Source organism: Pinus tabuliformis, chromosome 7, assembly GCF_031772625.1.
Source record: "Pinus tabuliformis cultivar Carrire ecotype Pingquan chromosome 7, CPIR1, whole genome shotgun sequence".
Lineage (NCBI taxonomy): Eukaryota > Viridiplantae > Streptophyta > Pinopsida > Pinales > Pinaceae > Pinus > Pinus tabuliformis.
In genome coordinates, this window is record NC_142293.1 from 118,049,273 (window position 1) to 118,065,484 (window position 16,212).

The window sequence follows — 16,212 nt, forward strand, 5'->3', positions numbered from 1 at the left end:
GTGTATCATGGTATACAAGGTGGAAAACTCGGTTACTTGTGGCTAGATAGCAACCTATAGGGGCTCCCAAAATATATGCGACAATACGTAGGAGTTCAGTCCATAGTAGTGATGTCTAATGCGTAACTGTTCGATGAGAGAATTCCCATATACTTACCATGCATTGAGTGCCTCTGATATACCCGAAATTACTGGAGAACAGTCCTATACACTTCCATATATGGAACGAGTATTCACCCCTGGGATACAACGCTGGAAAAAAACGACAAATCCTACGTTTAATGACGTTGGAACAAGTCTCTAGCCTAGGCCTCTAAATTTTTTTTCGTTAATGACAAATTCTCCTTAGGTTAATTGAGGTAAATTTTAAGTTGATCTTCAATTAAGTTTCGGTTTTAAGTCTCAAAGATCGATGTCACCTGAACACCTATGATGCAACTAGCATGAAAAAATGATTCTTTTCAATTCAATGAAAGCTATCTAACATAGGGAAGAGGTTCACACACTGATGCAACAATCAAGTATGCAAAAAACAAATTCTCCTAACTAGAGCTTTCACCTTCACTATTTCAATGAACCCAACAAAAGAAAATGAGATATTATTCGTTAACATGCAGTTACATGAATCTTTCACTTTTCTTTTCAATTCACTCACCAAAGTAAAATGGAATTCGATTCAAATGCACCTACATGATTTTTTTTTACTTTTCTTTTTGAATGAATGATAATGCACTTCTTTCATCTTTCAGAATCAAGCAATGTGATCTATGCTCAATTATAAACCAAAAATGACTTTTCAATGCAAATTAACCTAATGCAATTCGAAAAGTAAATTTTGAAGTAAAAGCTAAAACAAATGCAAATGTTGTTTCTTTATGATTTCCAAAAGAACAAACAATGCTTAATCAACAGCAAAATCAGTATCCCAATGGCACAAACAAGCAGTAAGAAATAAATCCAATTGACCTAAAACCCTAAGGACTCAATCAAACTTCACTTCCACTACTCCAAAGCAACGAGATGGATTTTGAAAATCAACAAGAAAATCAGTCACAATCAGTCAAAATACTGATAAATCCAAAGCATACAGAACAGGAGGATACCTCAGAGGTCAAGACACACTGGACCCTATTGACAAAAACCCTAAAATTTTTCAAATTTTAGGGATTAGCACAACTGTGACAGTCAAAACCCATGATGACAAGTTTTTCAACGCTAATCTAATTGAAGAAACCGTGCTAGCAGTGTGACTGTTCCAAGATAAAACGCGTTAGACTAGAAATACTTGGAAAAATAAAGAGAATTTCAAAGAGAATCCCATACTTAACACTCTAAAAGACTAACTAATCAGAATGCAAACATATACATAATCTAAATGGCTTATCACTAAACGGTTGGCCAAACTTATCAAATAGACCAAACACAAAAAGGAGGTTGAAAGGGCTATAGGCTCCCTAGTGGAGTCACCATTTTGTTGTGAATACAATCCATTTTTTGGACATAAGTGATATCTCTAGTCCTATAAGAGGATCTAGCAACAAACTAGACAAACACGTGCAAAATTTCCTAGTTCATGTTTAAAAATACAAAGTAAGGCAGATGACCTACCTCACTCTAATGCTAAGCACTCATTGATGTCATCCTCGATCTTCTCACTTCCAAGTTCAATCCTCTTTACACCATTATGGATGAGTACCTGCAAGGAAGATCAAACAAAAGAAACAAAAGCATACATAGCATAATTCATTCTAACATAAACTATATGACATATCAAGGAATATCATACTAAATGAATAATGATTTATACACTTATGGAAAGTAAACACTTGATGTATTTATTAATAGAAAATGAGGGATGCATACAACCACAGCAGCCTTGATGTTGGAACCCTCCTTTGGATGAGTTTCCAAGTCCAAGCCAATACCTTCAAGCATTCCTTCTCCTTAGTAAGATGGGCAATATTTAGGCATAGTTTCATAATAGGAATGCAACCAAGCAATGACCAACCAGTGGTGGGTAGAAGGGATTTCATTTATAGGAATGGAGAGTGAGTTAGGGATCCAAAAAATGATGAAGAAGATCCACATCTTAAGGGGAAGATCCTTAAATTTAGGATCAAGGACTCAAAATGGGAGAACTTGACCATATCCTTATTCAACAATATCCAGCTCGCCATTCTCGAGGCTTCTAGTAAGAGAAGATTCTCCTCCACATTAGGAAAAACTCACAAAAGAGGTTCAACGTGGGTTTTCCTATAAAAATCTACGGTGGAAGTGCTAGGTCAGTATGTTGCAACAAGCCATCAACACGGGCCAACAATGGTGCAAAAAACGTTGATCCTGAAAACTAGGTTTTTAGGAAAACTTCAGAACTCTCTCAGGGAAACTTTTCTTCTCTTCTTCACAGATGCCTCTGTATGTGTTTCATCGTGAATATACTATAAAATTTCATCATTTTGATGCTTCAAGATATGGGATGGGAAGTTTGACAAAATACTGTGTAAAAATTATACAAAATTACAACACATCTATGACAGCAAGACAAGGTCTCCAAAATCAAGGAAAATGATATATTTTCATGAAAGCTCAAAATAACAAATTCAAGCAAAGTTCAGTGGATTGAGATTGAGAGGGTGAGGGAACTGTACCCTCATCTATTTGTTGACCGATAAAGATATTTTGGAGATCCAAAAGCTTCTAATGGGGAGGAGTGATCCGTGGATCAAAATAATGCTCAAAATTAAATTGTGTGACAGAGCTCAAAACCTGTACAATTGGATATATCTTGGCGATATTAATCCAACGCAACTTGTTTCACTCAAATCCGACATTGGATACTTTGAGAATCACATTCTGATCAATTTGGGAAACAACTAATTTTTTTTGGAAAAGAGTTGTAGGTACAGACAATCAGTAGTCCATACGCTGACTGGGCCATGACTTGGCAGGTGACTGGGTTCTTCATCGGCCAATGGTTGGTCAACAAATGGCACAACATGATTGGTTGGAATTTGGTTAGTTTTCATTGGTTTTTTGTTTGGTGAAGTGGCCTAATGAGGGAGATCCATGTGGGCCAATCAGTGGTTGCCACGTGGCCTCCTCTTGGCCATGAAATTTTTTGTATGGCCAAACCAGGCCTCTATGGGGTTCGAAACCAAGACCCCACACCTATTAACCAAGGCCCACACCAATGCACCAAATGTGTTTCGTCTTAAAAATTGCATAAACAAACGTATTTTAATTTTGGTAAGCGCATATATGGTTGGGGGGCTAGGCTAAGCCCTAGCCCCTAGCCACCCCTACGCCACAGGCCACGGTCAGGGGTCCACAACCCGTTACATAGTCATATGCCAATCGCAAGAACCAACTGCAAAGGAGTAGGGGGCCAGCCTTGGGTCGTATAATCCCTCACATGGCCAACATTGTAACAAAGAAAAAGTTTGAAGGGCTAGCCCCAAGGGGGGTCGAACTGTGGTCACATATGCATAATAGAACTAAGGGTGCGTGCTAGTGAAGGGGGCTAGGCGGAACCCAGGATTTTTGGGCCCCTATGCAGTCACATGGAGCCACGTGACTAGGATTTTCAGGACTGGGGGTTTAATGGTGCCCTTAACGGTCCTACAAATTCGCATGTCGAGCGGAAATTATGCCAATTTTTATGAGTTAGTTCCGAATTTTGGGGCGGTCGAGCCAGGTTGAGGCTAAATTTTAGGATGGTTAGCTGTAGAATTTGGGAAAATGAAAAAACAAGCATAACTTTCTCATTTTTTGGCCAAACGAGGTAGAGAAATAACCAAAATAGGGGTTTCTGATAGTGTCAGATCCATGGGAGACATCGGTTCTCCTATTTGAACTTGTAAATCATGTAAACGCACTATTGATAATTTTTAATGAAAGAGGCCCTGCATTGGACGCTGAACCAGGAGATGTAGCCCAAGAGAGGAGTGAACTCCTTTATCATGCTTGCGTTATGTGTTTCAAATATACTAGTTTTGTCTCTGTTTGGCTGTAAAATTTGGTTTAAATTTACTTGTTTATGTGTTTAGTAAGGTGATCCTCTACCCAAACCACATATGAATTTCACTTGCAAATTGTTTAAAAATTTTCAATCTTACACATTCAGATCACATATTATGGGGATACAAAGAGAAACACCTTCTTAAGCCAATTGATAAATCTCAAACAAAAGGGTTCAATGCCGGAGCATGTTGAGGACTTCAAAAATTGAATATAAGGGTAAATGATATTCCTGAGGAGCATAGGATTGATGTATTCATAGGGACTTTAAAGGATAACATCCAACATGAGGTTCGATTTTGGGAACCTGATTCATTGGAGAAGGCATTCAGGGTGGCTAGAAAAGTGGAAAGATAAATTATGGAAATAAGGAAATCTACCACTCACAACTATAAAGACCGAAGTGTTTCTACTCCTAGCCTTCCACAACCTACAAGTTTGACACCACAACAATTGGAGGAAAAAAAGAAAAATGACTTTGTTATAGTTGTGACAGAAAATGCACTAAAGGTCATAAGTGTGTTGAGAAGAAATTATTTTACATAGATTGTGAAGAGGAGGGATAAAAGGATCAAGAAATGTAAAAAGAAGAGGATATACACTAGGAAACAACCTTAGAGAAAGAAGAAATGAATTCGACCATATCTTGTAATGCATTGGCAGGAATTGCCACTCCTCAAACTCTCAAGATAGAAGGAAGTATCAAGAAGAAAAAGGTAATAGTATTGATTGATTCGGGTAGTACCCATAAATTTATTCATTGTAAGATAGCCAAGGAATTGAATTGCTCCCTATATCCATCACCAGAGTGTCAAGTAATGGTTGCAAATGGAGGAATTATAAATTTCTCTAGAAAGTGTCATAATATCAAGCTATCCATGGGGGAATATGTATTGAATAGCCAAATTCTTTCCATTCCAATGGGTGGTGATGATGTTGTAGTAAGAGTCCAATGGTTACAATCTTTGGGGATAATAATTTTAATTTTCAAGAACTTTTCTTGAATTTTTTGGGAAGGAAAGGAAGTTGAATTAAGGGGTATAGTAGGGAAACCAGGAAAGATAATCAACTCTAATGCAATGACAAAGATTCTAAAGAAAGAACAATGAGGTGTAATTACACAATTATGCTCACTAGATGTTCAAACATCGAACTCATCTATTTCTCCAGATCTCCAAAAAGCCTTGGAAAATCATTCCAAGGTATTTGAGACTCCCAAAGGTCTCCCACCTATTCGTGATCATGATCATGTTATTCATTTGATTCCAGGAAGTGTTCCACCAAACATTAAGCCTTACATATATCTATATTCCCAAAAGAGTAAAATTGAACGTATGATTGCAGAAATGATAGAGGTTGGTATAATTCAACCTAGTCAAAGTTCTTTCTCTACTCCAGTAATATTGGTGCACAAGAAGGATGGATCATGGCACATGTGTCCAGATTATAGGGAGATCGACAAGCTCATTATTAAAGATAAATTTCCCTTTCCTGTTATTAATGAATTGTTGGATGAGTTACATGGAGAAATTTACTTCACCAAGTTGGATCTTCGTTCAGGATATCATCAAATTAGAATGACGGACGAAGAAATTCTGTAAACAACATTCATAACTCATAAGGGTCATTATGAATTTTTGGTCATTCCTTTTGGCCTTACTAATGCACCTTAAACATTTCAAGGTTTGATGAATTCCATTTTCAAACCCTTCCTTAGAAAATTTGTGTTAGTGTTTTTTTGATGATCTACTAATCTACAACAAGTCTTGGAAGGATAATTTTCAACATGTTGACAAGGTGCTCAAATTGTTGGAAGAGAAATAATTACATGAAAAAACCTCCAAATGTTTCTTTGGATTAGAGGAGGTGGAATATTTGGGTCATATTGTATCTCATGAGGGTGTTAAGGTATACCCTAACAAAATTAAAGCCCTGAGAATATTTTTCAGCGTAAATCACATTAGAATTCTTTTTTAGTCGTTGGATGTTCTACTCTATCTATTTATCATGTAGCCAGGATCTGATTCTTCAACTTGTCCTGACGATGAACCACACTCGTTGGTTCGAAACACGTCAACAAAAGCATTCTAATGTTATTTATGTTGAAAAATCTTTTCAGAACTCGATATGGATCATAGAAGCATCAATTCCAAAAAATTAAAGCCATTAAGGAATGCAAAATCCCCACAACCATAAAGCATCTTCATGGATTTCTCGGTTTGATAAGGTATTATCGCAAGTTTATTAAGAATTATGGGAGAATAGTTGCACCTCTAACATCATTATTGAAGAAAGATGCATTTTTTGGAATTCAAAAGAAACTAAGGCCTTTGAACATCTTAAAGAGGAAATGTGCCAAGCACCGGCCTTAGCTACGCTAGACTTCACAAAAACCTTTATTGTGGAATGTGATGCCTCAGGAAATGGAATTGATGTCGTTTTAGTGCAAGAAGGAAGACCCATTGCTTTTGAAATTCGTCCAATCAAAGGAAAGTATTTACACAAACCTATTTATGAGAAGGAAATGTTGACAATACTACATGCACTAAAGCAATGATGACCTTACCTAATGGGAAGGCACTTCAAGGTAAAAACATGTCATGATAGTCTTAAATAATTTTTTGGAACAAATATTATCTTCTAAAGAGCAACAAAAATGGGTCACAAATATGTTGGGTTATGACTTTGAAATCATCTACAAAAAAGGAAGCAAAATGCTGTTGCAGATGCGCTCTTAAGAAAGGATGAGGATGTGTAAGGATTTCTTTGTGCCATTTCTATTATCTAACCATATTGGATAACCAAAGCAAGAGATGAATGGAAGAATGATGAAGAAGTGTGGATGCTCATTCAAAAGTTGCAGCAAGATACCGGTATATCTAATACATTTAGCTGGAAAAATGATTCTTTATGGTACAAAGATCACATATATCTTTGTAAGAATTCCCAATTCAAACAAAATATTATTTTGGAATTGCACACCTCTCCCTTAGGAGGGCACTCAGGATTTCTAAAAGCTTACCACGGGGCATGAAGGAATTTTGTTGGGAACGCCTTAAATATGATGTTCAAAAGTTTGGGGTGGAATTTTGGTTTGCAAAAAGTTAAGACAATTAAGATCTCGGGTTTGTTACAACCTTTAACCATTCCAAGTCAATGTTGGGAGGAGGTTTCAATGGATTTTATCATAGGTTTACCCAAGTCCGAAGGAAAGAGTGTCATCATGGTGGTAATTGATAGACTTACAAAGTATGCATATTTTTGTGCATTATCTCATCAATTTAAAGGCAATATAGTTACTACTGCATTTATGGAAATAATTCAAAATCTACATGGAAACCCAAAGATTATTGTAAGTGACAGAGATCCCATTTTCACTGGAAATTTTTGGACATAAATATTTTCTTGTCTGGGTACTCAATTAGCTCATAACTCATCTTATCATCCTCAATCTAATGGACAAACGAAGATAGTGAAAAAATGTTTGGAAGGATATCTTTGTTGCTTTGTATCTGATAAAAAAACACAATGGGTCAAGTGGTTACCTCTGGGTGAATGATGGTATAACACTTCCTTTCATACTGCAACAAAAATGACCCCATTTATCGCACTCTATGGATATCATCCACCATCCATCACATCATCTTTAAGAGAAAATTATAAGGTTCAAACAGTGGAAGATCACATCGAGCATCAACAACAAGTTCTCCAACTCTTAAAGGATAACCTCACTTTGGCACATAATCAAGTGAAACAACAGGCATATCAACATCGCAGCGAAAGAAGTTTGGATGTAGGTGACTGGGTATTTTTATGGCTACAACCATACAAAAAAATGTCCCTCAAGCAAGCTAAGAAGGATAATAAATTATCACCAAATTACTATGGTCCTCACAAGGTGTTGCAAAAGATTGGTACTATGGAATACAAATTGGAGCTTCCTGCATCTTCTCGAGTGAACTTAGTTTTTCATGTTTCATGCTTAAAGAAGGTTATAGGTGACAAGCTCCCAGTTAAAATAATTTTGCCGGAACTTGACGAGGAAGGAAAAATCATATTGGAACCTGAAGCAGTCACAGAACAAGAAACTGAAAGCTACGAAATCGATCAATTTCAGAGTATCTCATCAAGTAGAAGAGCTTACCCGCTGAAGATTCCACATGGGAGGATGATAATTTTATGCAGAATCATCCATACCTACTCAAGCATTGAGGCCAACACGTTTTTGAAGGAGAGGGGCATGTTAGATCCCTATACTGCTAGTGTAGCCCCTTATTGTTATTAGTGCAACCCCCTTATTGTATTGTTTTGCCCATATAGTCCCCATTTTTTATTATTGTGCCCCATAGAAGCCCATTATTATTATTGTTTTTCTCTTACAATATTATTGTTATGTAGGCTCTGATTATATGGTGACCCCTTAGACTTCTATATATAGAAAGGAGGTCTTGTCATTCGTATCATCTAAGAATTGTTCATTTGTGTAATGTAAAGGAGGTAAGAGGCTAATTTTGAAGTCATTGATCTATCTCATATTCTATTTTGTGAGCTGGTTGCATAACACCATCTGAGCCATGATTCACAACGATGGTAAGTAGACTCTTTGCGGCAAACTGTTGGAACAAACCACTCACGAAACCCCTAGCCATTGTTCTCCCACATTTTTCCAAAGAAGAAGGGTCGAAGAGAACACCTTCCTTCATCATTTCCTGTAGACTCAAATAAACTGAACGGAATGGCCACGAGCCTAGGTCGAAAGACCTAGGGTTTCCTCCTTTGCAACCATAGAGCTCCATATCCATCCCTTCAAAACCTCCACAACTTGTGCTTGAAAACATGTTAAATGTTCTCTCTCTCTCTCTCTCTCTCTATATATATATATATATAGATAGATATAGATATAGATATATAAATTAAATGATGACATTTCTAGTTTTGGACTTTAATTTACTAAATATTTTATTCAAGTACATTTTTTTTTAAATAGATTACTATATTTATTATCAAAAAATATTTTAAAATAGAAATTAATTTAAATTTAAAATTAAAAAAAATGAAATCAAATTTCTTATTTGATAAATAGAGGCTTACTACAAGCAACCATATTCATCATGTCAATCTCAAACTCCAAATTTATTTATTGATTGGTTATAGTTACGTTTTGGAGTTTTTTTGGCATATTTTTGGTCAAATTTGTTCAAAATTTAAAATGCATTTTAAATAACAAAAAAATCAAAATTTCTTGAAAATTTATTTCACTAAATTCCTAAGAAAAAACTTTAAAACCTAAAACAATTAGAAAATAAAGTTTTTACCATTCAAAATGAGGGAAAAAACATAATAAACATGCTACCATTGCAATTATTGAAAAACTTATACAATGAAATCAACAAAATTTATATATATTTTTAATGGTTTTCAAAGGTTATCCTAGTGGATATTTTGTGGTTTTCTAGGTTGTTTTTGGTAGTTTTGAAGGATTTTCTTGGTGGTTTTTTATGATTTTCATGGTTGTTTTTGTAGTTGTTTTGTGGTTTTTGTATGGTTGGTTTTTATTTCAAATTGATTTAATTTATTTTGTACGAAAATTAAACAAAAGATACAAAGAAGATAGAAAACCTATGTTGGCTTGAGCCTCTAGGTCATTGGTGGGACCACTAGGAAGCTCGGTCGAGCTTTGAATCCCTTCTCGAGCTTTGAATTCTTCGGTCAAGATTTGAATCCTTCAGTCGAGCGTTGAATCCCTTGGTTGAGCTCCTGACTTCTTGTGGTCTATGCAAAAAAATTGCTTGCGTAGGCCGCGACTAGGTTTCTAATAGGAATTAACAGCTCAATCGAGCTCTCTTTGCCAAAAAGTGTAACCTAGCTCCATGCATAGACCCGAACATATTTGGTGTTTCAGAGGGTAATATATTTGGTCATATAGTCTATAAGGAAGAAAATTACATTGGTTCAAAATGAATCTAGACAATCAAACAATTAATATATCCCCACAATATGAAATCCATGTAGTCTTTCTTTGGCAAAATCAACTTCATGAGGAGGTTTGTCCCTAATTTTTCTAAGATAATCTACCATCTACAAAACATGATAAACAAATATGCCATATTCAAATGGGGTTGGCTTAAAAAGTAAGAATTTGACCAAATTAAGGATGTTATTTCCAACTCAGCCATATGAAATATCCCCAAGTCTAATGTTAATTAAATCCTATATATGTTTGGATATGGCCTATACACCATTGTAATCTTAACATAAAATGATGAAGAAGGACATGAGAACCCAATGTCATTTATGAGCACAAATTTACAAGATCCAAGCTAAGTTATCCCCAAATTGACAAGTAAGTTATCATGACCATTAAGGATATGAACATTTTTTGGTCACATATCCTTTGAAATCATACTAAAATTGTAGCCTCTCTCTCTAGTTAGAACTTATTTACATATCAAGTGTTCAACGAGTGATGCATAAATTGGATGTCCATTATGCATCAATACCACACTGAGTTCAAATCGACCCAAATATTTAGGGGGGAATGTTTGTGGTAGTTAGCTATCGAATCTAAAGATAAAATACATTAGATGAGAATGGGTGGGAAAATGAGATAGAAATGTTTTTCAATGAGATATCACCCGTCGCCTTTTGGCGAGACTTCATGGGGTTGAGACCTAAAATACCTCTTCAACCATTGGTTATACCTAGATCACTTTAATTCCCAACGAAAAGAGCTGTACAATGAAAATATCCTCAGTTCTACTTGATTAATGGAATTTTGTATAGAACGAATGTGGATGGAGTCATGTTGTGTTGTATATAAAAGGATGGCATAGAAATAGTTCTAAATACATGCATCGATGTCATATTGGAGGAATTTTTGATAAGGAAACAATGGCACATGATATCCTTAGAGACAACTTTTATTGGTATACCTTGTTCAAAAATGGTTAATCATATGTTAGGAAATGCAAAGCATGTTAGCCCGGAACTTGAAGAGAAAATAAAATCCCTAATATTATTGCACCAAGTCCAAATAGATAGACATTTCGAACGATGGAGATAGGATATAGTCGGGGAAATTAATTTACCATTATGTTTAGGAAACATAAATAAATCCTCATCGCCATGGATTACTTCACTTGATGGTTCAAAACTATCCCACTCACTAAGATAAATGAATAGAAAATCCTTCAGTTCCTAGAATAGTATATCATTACCAAGTTTAGTGGTGGTATTAGATAAGGTGTCTTATTTCTTATCTAATCACTTTTCTAAATTTGTAGATGCAAAGGGAATCATCTCTTAGCTAATTATTATTCGGAAGGAAGCTAGGTAGCCAAGTGTTCAAAGAAGAACTTAATCAAGATTTTAAAGAAGATTGTGATCTATAATTAAAAGAATTGGCATAATCCATGTTCTTAAATATTTTGGGTTCATAGAGTAACCACAAGTAGACATTAGAAGCCTCCCCTTTGTAAGTAGCCTATGATGATGAAGCTATTCTCTCCTTTATTGTTTTTCTTTCATTTCTTCAATTGGTGAAGACAATCCAAAACAAATCTTCCTCTCCAATGTAAAGTCGAATTGATAGTTTTCCCAATCTTGAAGAAGAAAAAGACAATGCGAAGAGAAAGTAAGTTAATATCCATATAAAGAAAAATTATATTGAATATTTTCTAAAAACATTAAATGAAAACAATTTCGTTCTTCTATTATAATAAAAAGCAGAAAGAAATGAATGAAATATTTTAAAAAACATTAAATTAAAATTATTTTATTTTATAATAAAAAGTGGAGAAATATTTTATTTTATAATAAAAAGTGGAAAAAGAAAAAAAGAAAATATTTATATTGAATTTCATTTTTTTTTTTCTTTCCTATGTAGTTGGCACGCTAAGAGATATTTATACCAAGTAGATCCACCAAAAAAATTCACTTTCTAACCACAACCATAAAATAACCACAACCGTAAAATCTCACCCCTAGAAAATTGAACTTCAATTTTAAAATATTCATGATAATAATAATTTTTATAAATGTTTAATTTATAATATATATATATATATATATATATATATATATATATAGAGTTTAAATTAAATTTATTTATTTTTTAAATATAATTTTTAAAAGAAAATAATTAATTAATATTATTATTACTTTAATTTCATAAATTAAAGAAAAACAATGATAAGTTATGCCCTAAAACTGTTCTTGTTTGGCTAAGAGCTCGTTTCAACGGCTCAAGCCCTGACGTGGTTTTACTTAATTGAGTGAGCTTGCTAGTAGCCATAGATGATTGTCTCTCTGTTGATTTGAGCACTAAATTATGATAAGTTTTCTCACCTATGAAAAAAGTTTCATTATCATCATTTTTTTATTATTATAATTTATAAAAACAAATATTAAATAATCCACTCAAACACATTTTAAATAATCAACCTCAATAAAACATCTTAAATAATCAACCTCAATATTTAAATAAAAGATATTGTTGGGTTAAAATGAATTTTAGAAATTCAATCCAAAATTTTAAAAATTCAATTTTGAAATTTTAAAATGAATATATTTTATTTTAATTTTTTTAAACAGCAGCGAACAACATGCTAAATCACATTGATAATAGCTATTATTAGTAATTAGTTTGATGGTAGAATTTCACTTCGAGATATTAGATATTTTTATTTTAATTACAAATTTTGAAATATTCCGAATATTTTGGTAAAAATCAAAGATAATATCCATTAGCCTTAATAGATAAGGATATTATGAGGAAAAAAGGGCAGTGGAGTCTCTGGGACATTAATTAAGCTCATCGGGAGCAGCGTTTAACGAATTGGCTTTTTCCATAACAATTCTCTATTTAAAACCAAGTCAAGCCAGACAGATTATACTCGTAGCCATTGGCGCTCAGAGTTACCACCTTCCTTAATAGCCCATATCGTTCATAGCAGTAGTATGGTGTTTCAGTTGATGGCGAATCCAAAGCCAGTGAGAGCTGTCATTCTGTGTCTATCATGGCTATCTCTGGTTCTTGTCTTCACCAGCGCATCTGATCCAGATCCTGTACAAGACTTCTGTGTCGCTGATCGTACCTCTGCAGGTAAAATCTTGTTATTAGTTTTGTGGCCTGTGCATGCTGGCTGTTTTCATTTTCAAATCTGAATTTTAACAATGTTTGAAATGGTTATTATTATTATTACTTCTAATAAAAACTATAACGTAACATTACTATTACAGTGAGTCTGTCAGTGAATGGTTTCCCATGCAAGGATCCGAAGACGGTGAACGCCTTGGACTTTTTGTTTGAGGGGCTAAGAAGTCCAGGTTCCACCAACAGTACGTTTGGGTACAATATTACACGGGCAAACGTAGAAAGTTTTCCGGCGCTGAACACGCTAGGAGTATCAATTAACCGCGTGGACTACGCTCCCGGGGGATTGAACCCTCCTCACATCCATCCCCGTGCGGCGGAAATTGTGTTTGCTTTGAAAGGCAGTCTTCTGGTTGGTTTCATCAGCACCAACAATACTTTCTTCGCTGGGGTGTTACAGGAAGGCGATTTGTTTGTTATTCCCCGGGATTGGTGCATTTCCAGTACAACGTTGGGTCTACCAACGCTGTGGCCATCACCACATTCAACAGTCAGCTGCCGGGAGCTCAACTGGTTGCACCCTCCTTGTTTGGCTCCACTCCTGCTGTTCCAGACGAAATATTGGCCAAGACGTTTCAGATCGACAACAATGTGGTCCACCAAATTGCTTCTAAATTCGTTCCCAAGTAGACCTTTTGGTTCCAGTTCCCTTTGTTTATTGTAGAGGTAAATAATGGAAGCTGTATGGCTAATAAAGGAAGCTTTAGGGCTTTCAAAGCTTCTAATAAAGCTCCCCCACAATGGGGCCATACTTAGTCTATAATTGGGGTATGGGTATCTTTATCAATCAGCAAATTTTGGAGTATCCAGATATGGTTAACTTTGTTTTGTATTAATAGCAAATCTGAGAGTATCTTGGTTAACTTTGTTTCATATTGATTGAATGTTTAAATCTGGGAGTATCCTGGTTAACTTTGTTTCATATTGATTGGATATTTATAAAAGGTTTACATTTAGATTTTTAAATTCACAATTATTAAATTTTATTAAATTTAAGTATGGTAAAAAAAATAGTTTAAAAAAATAGTTTTTTTTTAATATTTAAATAATAAAAATTGACTTTATTGTACTTTAGTTTTTAAAATGTAAAAAGTTCTCCTATATAATTTTAAATCTGATTTCAATGTAAATTTATAAATTATATTGCATATAATTTTTTGAATATAATTATTTTAACATATTATAATAAATTAATTAATTAATATAAGTGAATTAACTAATCCAGTCTATTTATGATAGCACTGTAGATTATCAGGTTTGAGTGGAGTGAAATTAAAATTTAGAATATTTAAAAAAGGTTTACATTTAGATTTTTAAATTCACAATGATTAAATTTTATTAAATTTAAGTATTGGTAAAAAAAATAGTTTAAAAAAAATAGTTTTTTTTTAATATTTAAATAATAAAAATTGACTTTATTGTACTTTAGTTTTTAAAATGTAAAAAGTTCTCCTATATAATTTTAAATCTGATTTCAATGTAAATTTATAAATTATATTGCATATAATTTTTTGAATATAGTTATTTTAACATATTATAATAAATAAATAAATTAATATAAGTGAATTAACTAATCCAGTCTATTTATGATAGCACTGTAGATTATCAGGTTTGAGTTGAGTGAAATTAAAATTTAGATTTGATATATTAAAAAGTTTTTCATAAAAGAAAATTTGTGAAATATGTTTTAAAATTTTTGTTTGAATTTTATGTGTGTGTGTTTTAATTAAACAATTATAACTGTGTATATTTTTTTTAAAAATGTATTTTTTATTTGTTTTATGTGAGATTTCATTTGTGGTTATAAATATTTTTGGTTATTATTAGATAAAGTTTATCTATGTTATGAGTTTGTTTCTATGTTCCTAATTTTTAGGAGGTTGTTAGATTTAATTAGTTTTAATAGATTATCTTCAATTAACTGATTTTCTAAATTAATATGTAATTGAGATATTCTCTCAACCAAATAATTATATAACCAATATAATTTTTCTCCCTTAAACATATATATCTATACATATAAACTCAACACAATTTGCATAAAATAAAATCTACTTTCCAATTTTAACATATATTTATTTTAAAAATTAATTTTATTACAAACAATATTTTTAAACTAGTACACTTAAAATTTAAGTAATTCAAAAAACCAGAACAATCCAGGCCCCTCTTAACCTTATTCCTCCAAAAACCACCTTCGTCGCCGGACTATATCTTAGCCTTATCCGTCCAAGTTGACTGCCTAGCACAGATAATAATTTCAAATACACGGTATTTTAGAGATAATAAAACATTTCAGAGAGTGATCGAGTTATCAAATGGTGAGAAATCACACTTCAGAGTGCCAAAAACATCAAATTTACCGATTTTCCCATGTAAATATGAATTTGCTTACAATATTGAATTTTACTGACATATTTATCAAATTTGTTTTTTTTAATCTTTAGTTTATTGAATTTAGTAATTGTAATGCATTTTTTTAAAGCTTGATAGGATTACATCTTTATCATGTTTAATATATCATCTTATTGGAGCAGGAAATTGAATTCGTAACTTCACATCAAGAAGTACCTTAACAAAGCACAAGAGTGCCTTAATAGAACACGAGAATGCCTTAACAGAACACCTGAAGTCTATCCAAATCCTGAAAGACACCTGACGTCTATCCAAGAGTTGGAAGACACCTGACTCTATCCAAATCCTAGAAGACACCTGACGCCTATCCAAGAGTTGGAAGACACCTGACGTCTATCCAAAACATAGTAGACATGATACATAACATGTTTTAATCTTCAAATTGTTACATAATTTTACTTTCATAAACTTGAAAATAATGGAAAAACAAATGTTAAGTAGTTTTGATGGTATCCTAAATTAAACTTGGATCCTATTTTTTTGAGATTTTTTTAACCCCTCTATTCAAATACATCTTTATATAATATCGATTATGTGATGTATCAATGAATTGAGCCAGCGTTGCACACTGGCAACCTCAAGACTCCTCACGGGAGTGCTGCCAGTTTCACTCGTTTGTGTTGTCT

The 16,212-nt window shown here is 33.5% G+C and overlaps 1 pseudogene; it reads left to right on the plus strand.

The window, feature by feature from the left end:
* Window positions 1-10,698: 10,698 nt before the first annotated feature.
* LOC149246007 (germin-like protein subfamily 2 member 1 pseudogene) lies at window positions 10,699-13,801 on the plus strand (annotated as a pseudogene).
* The last annotated feature ends 2,411 nt before the right edge of the window (window positions 13,802-16,212 follow it).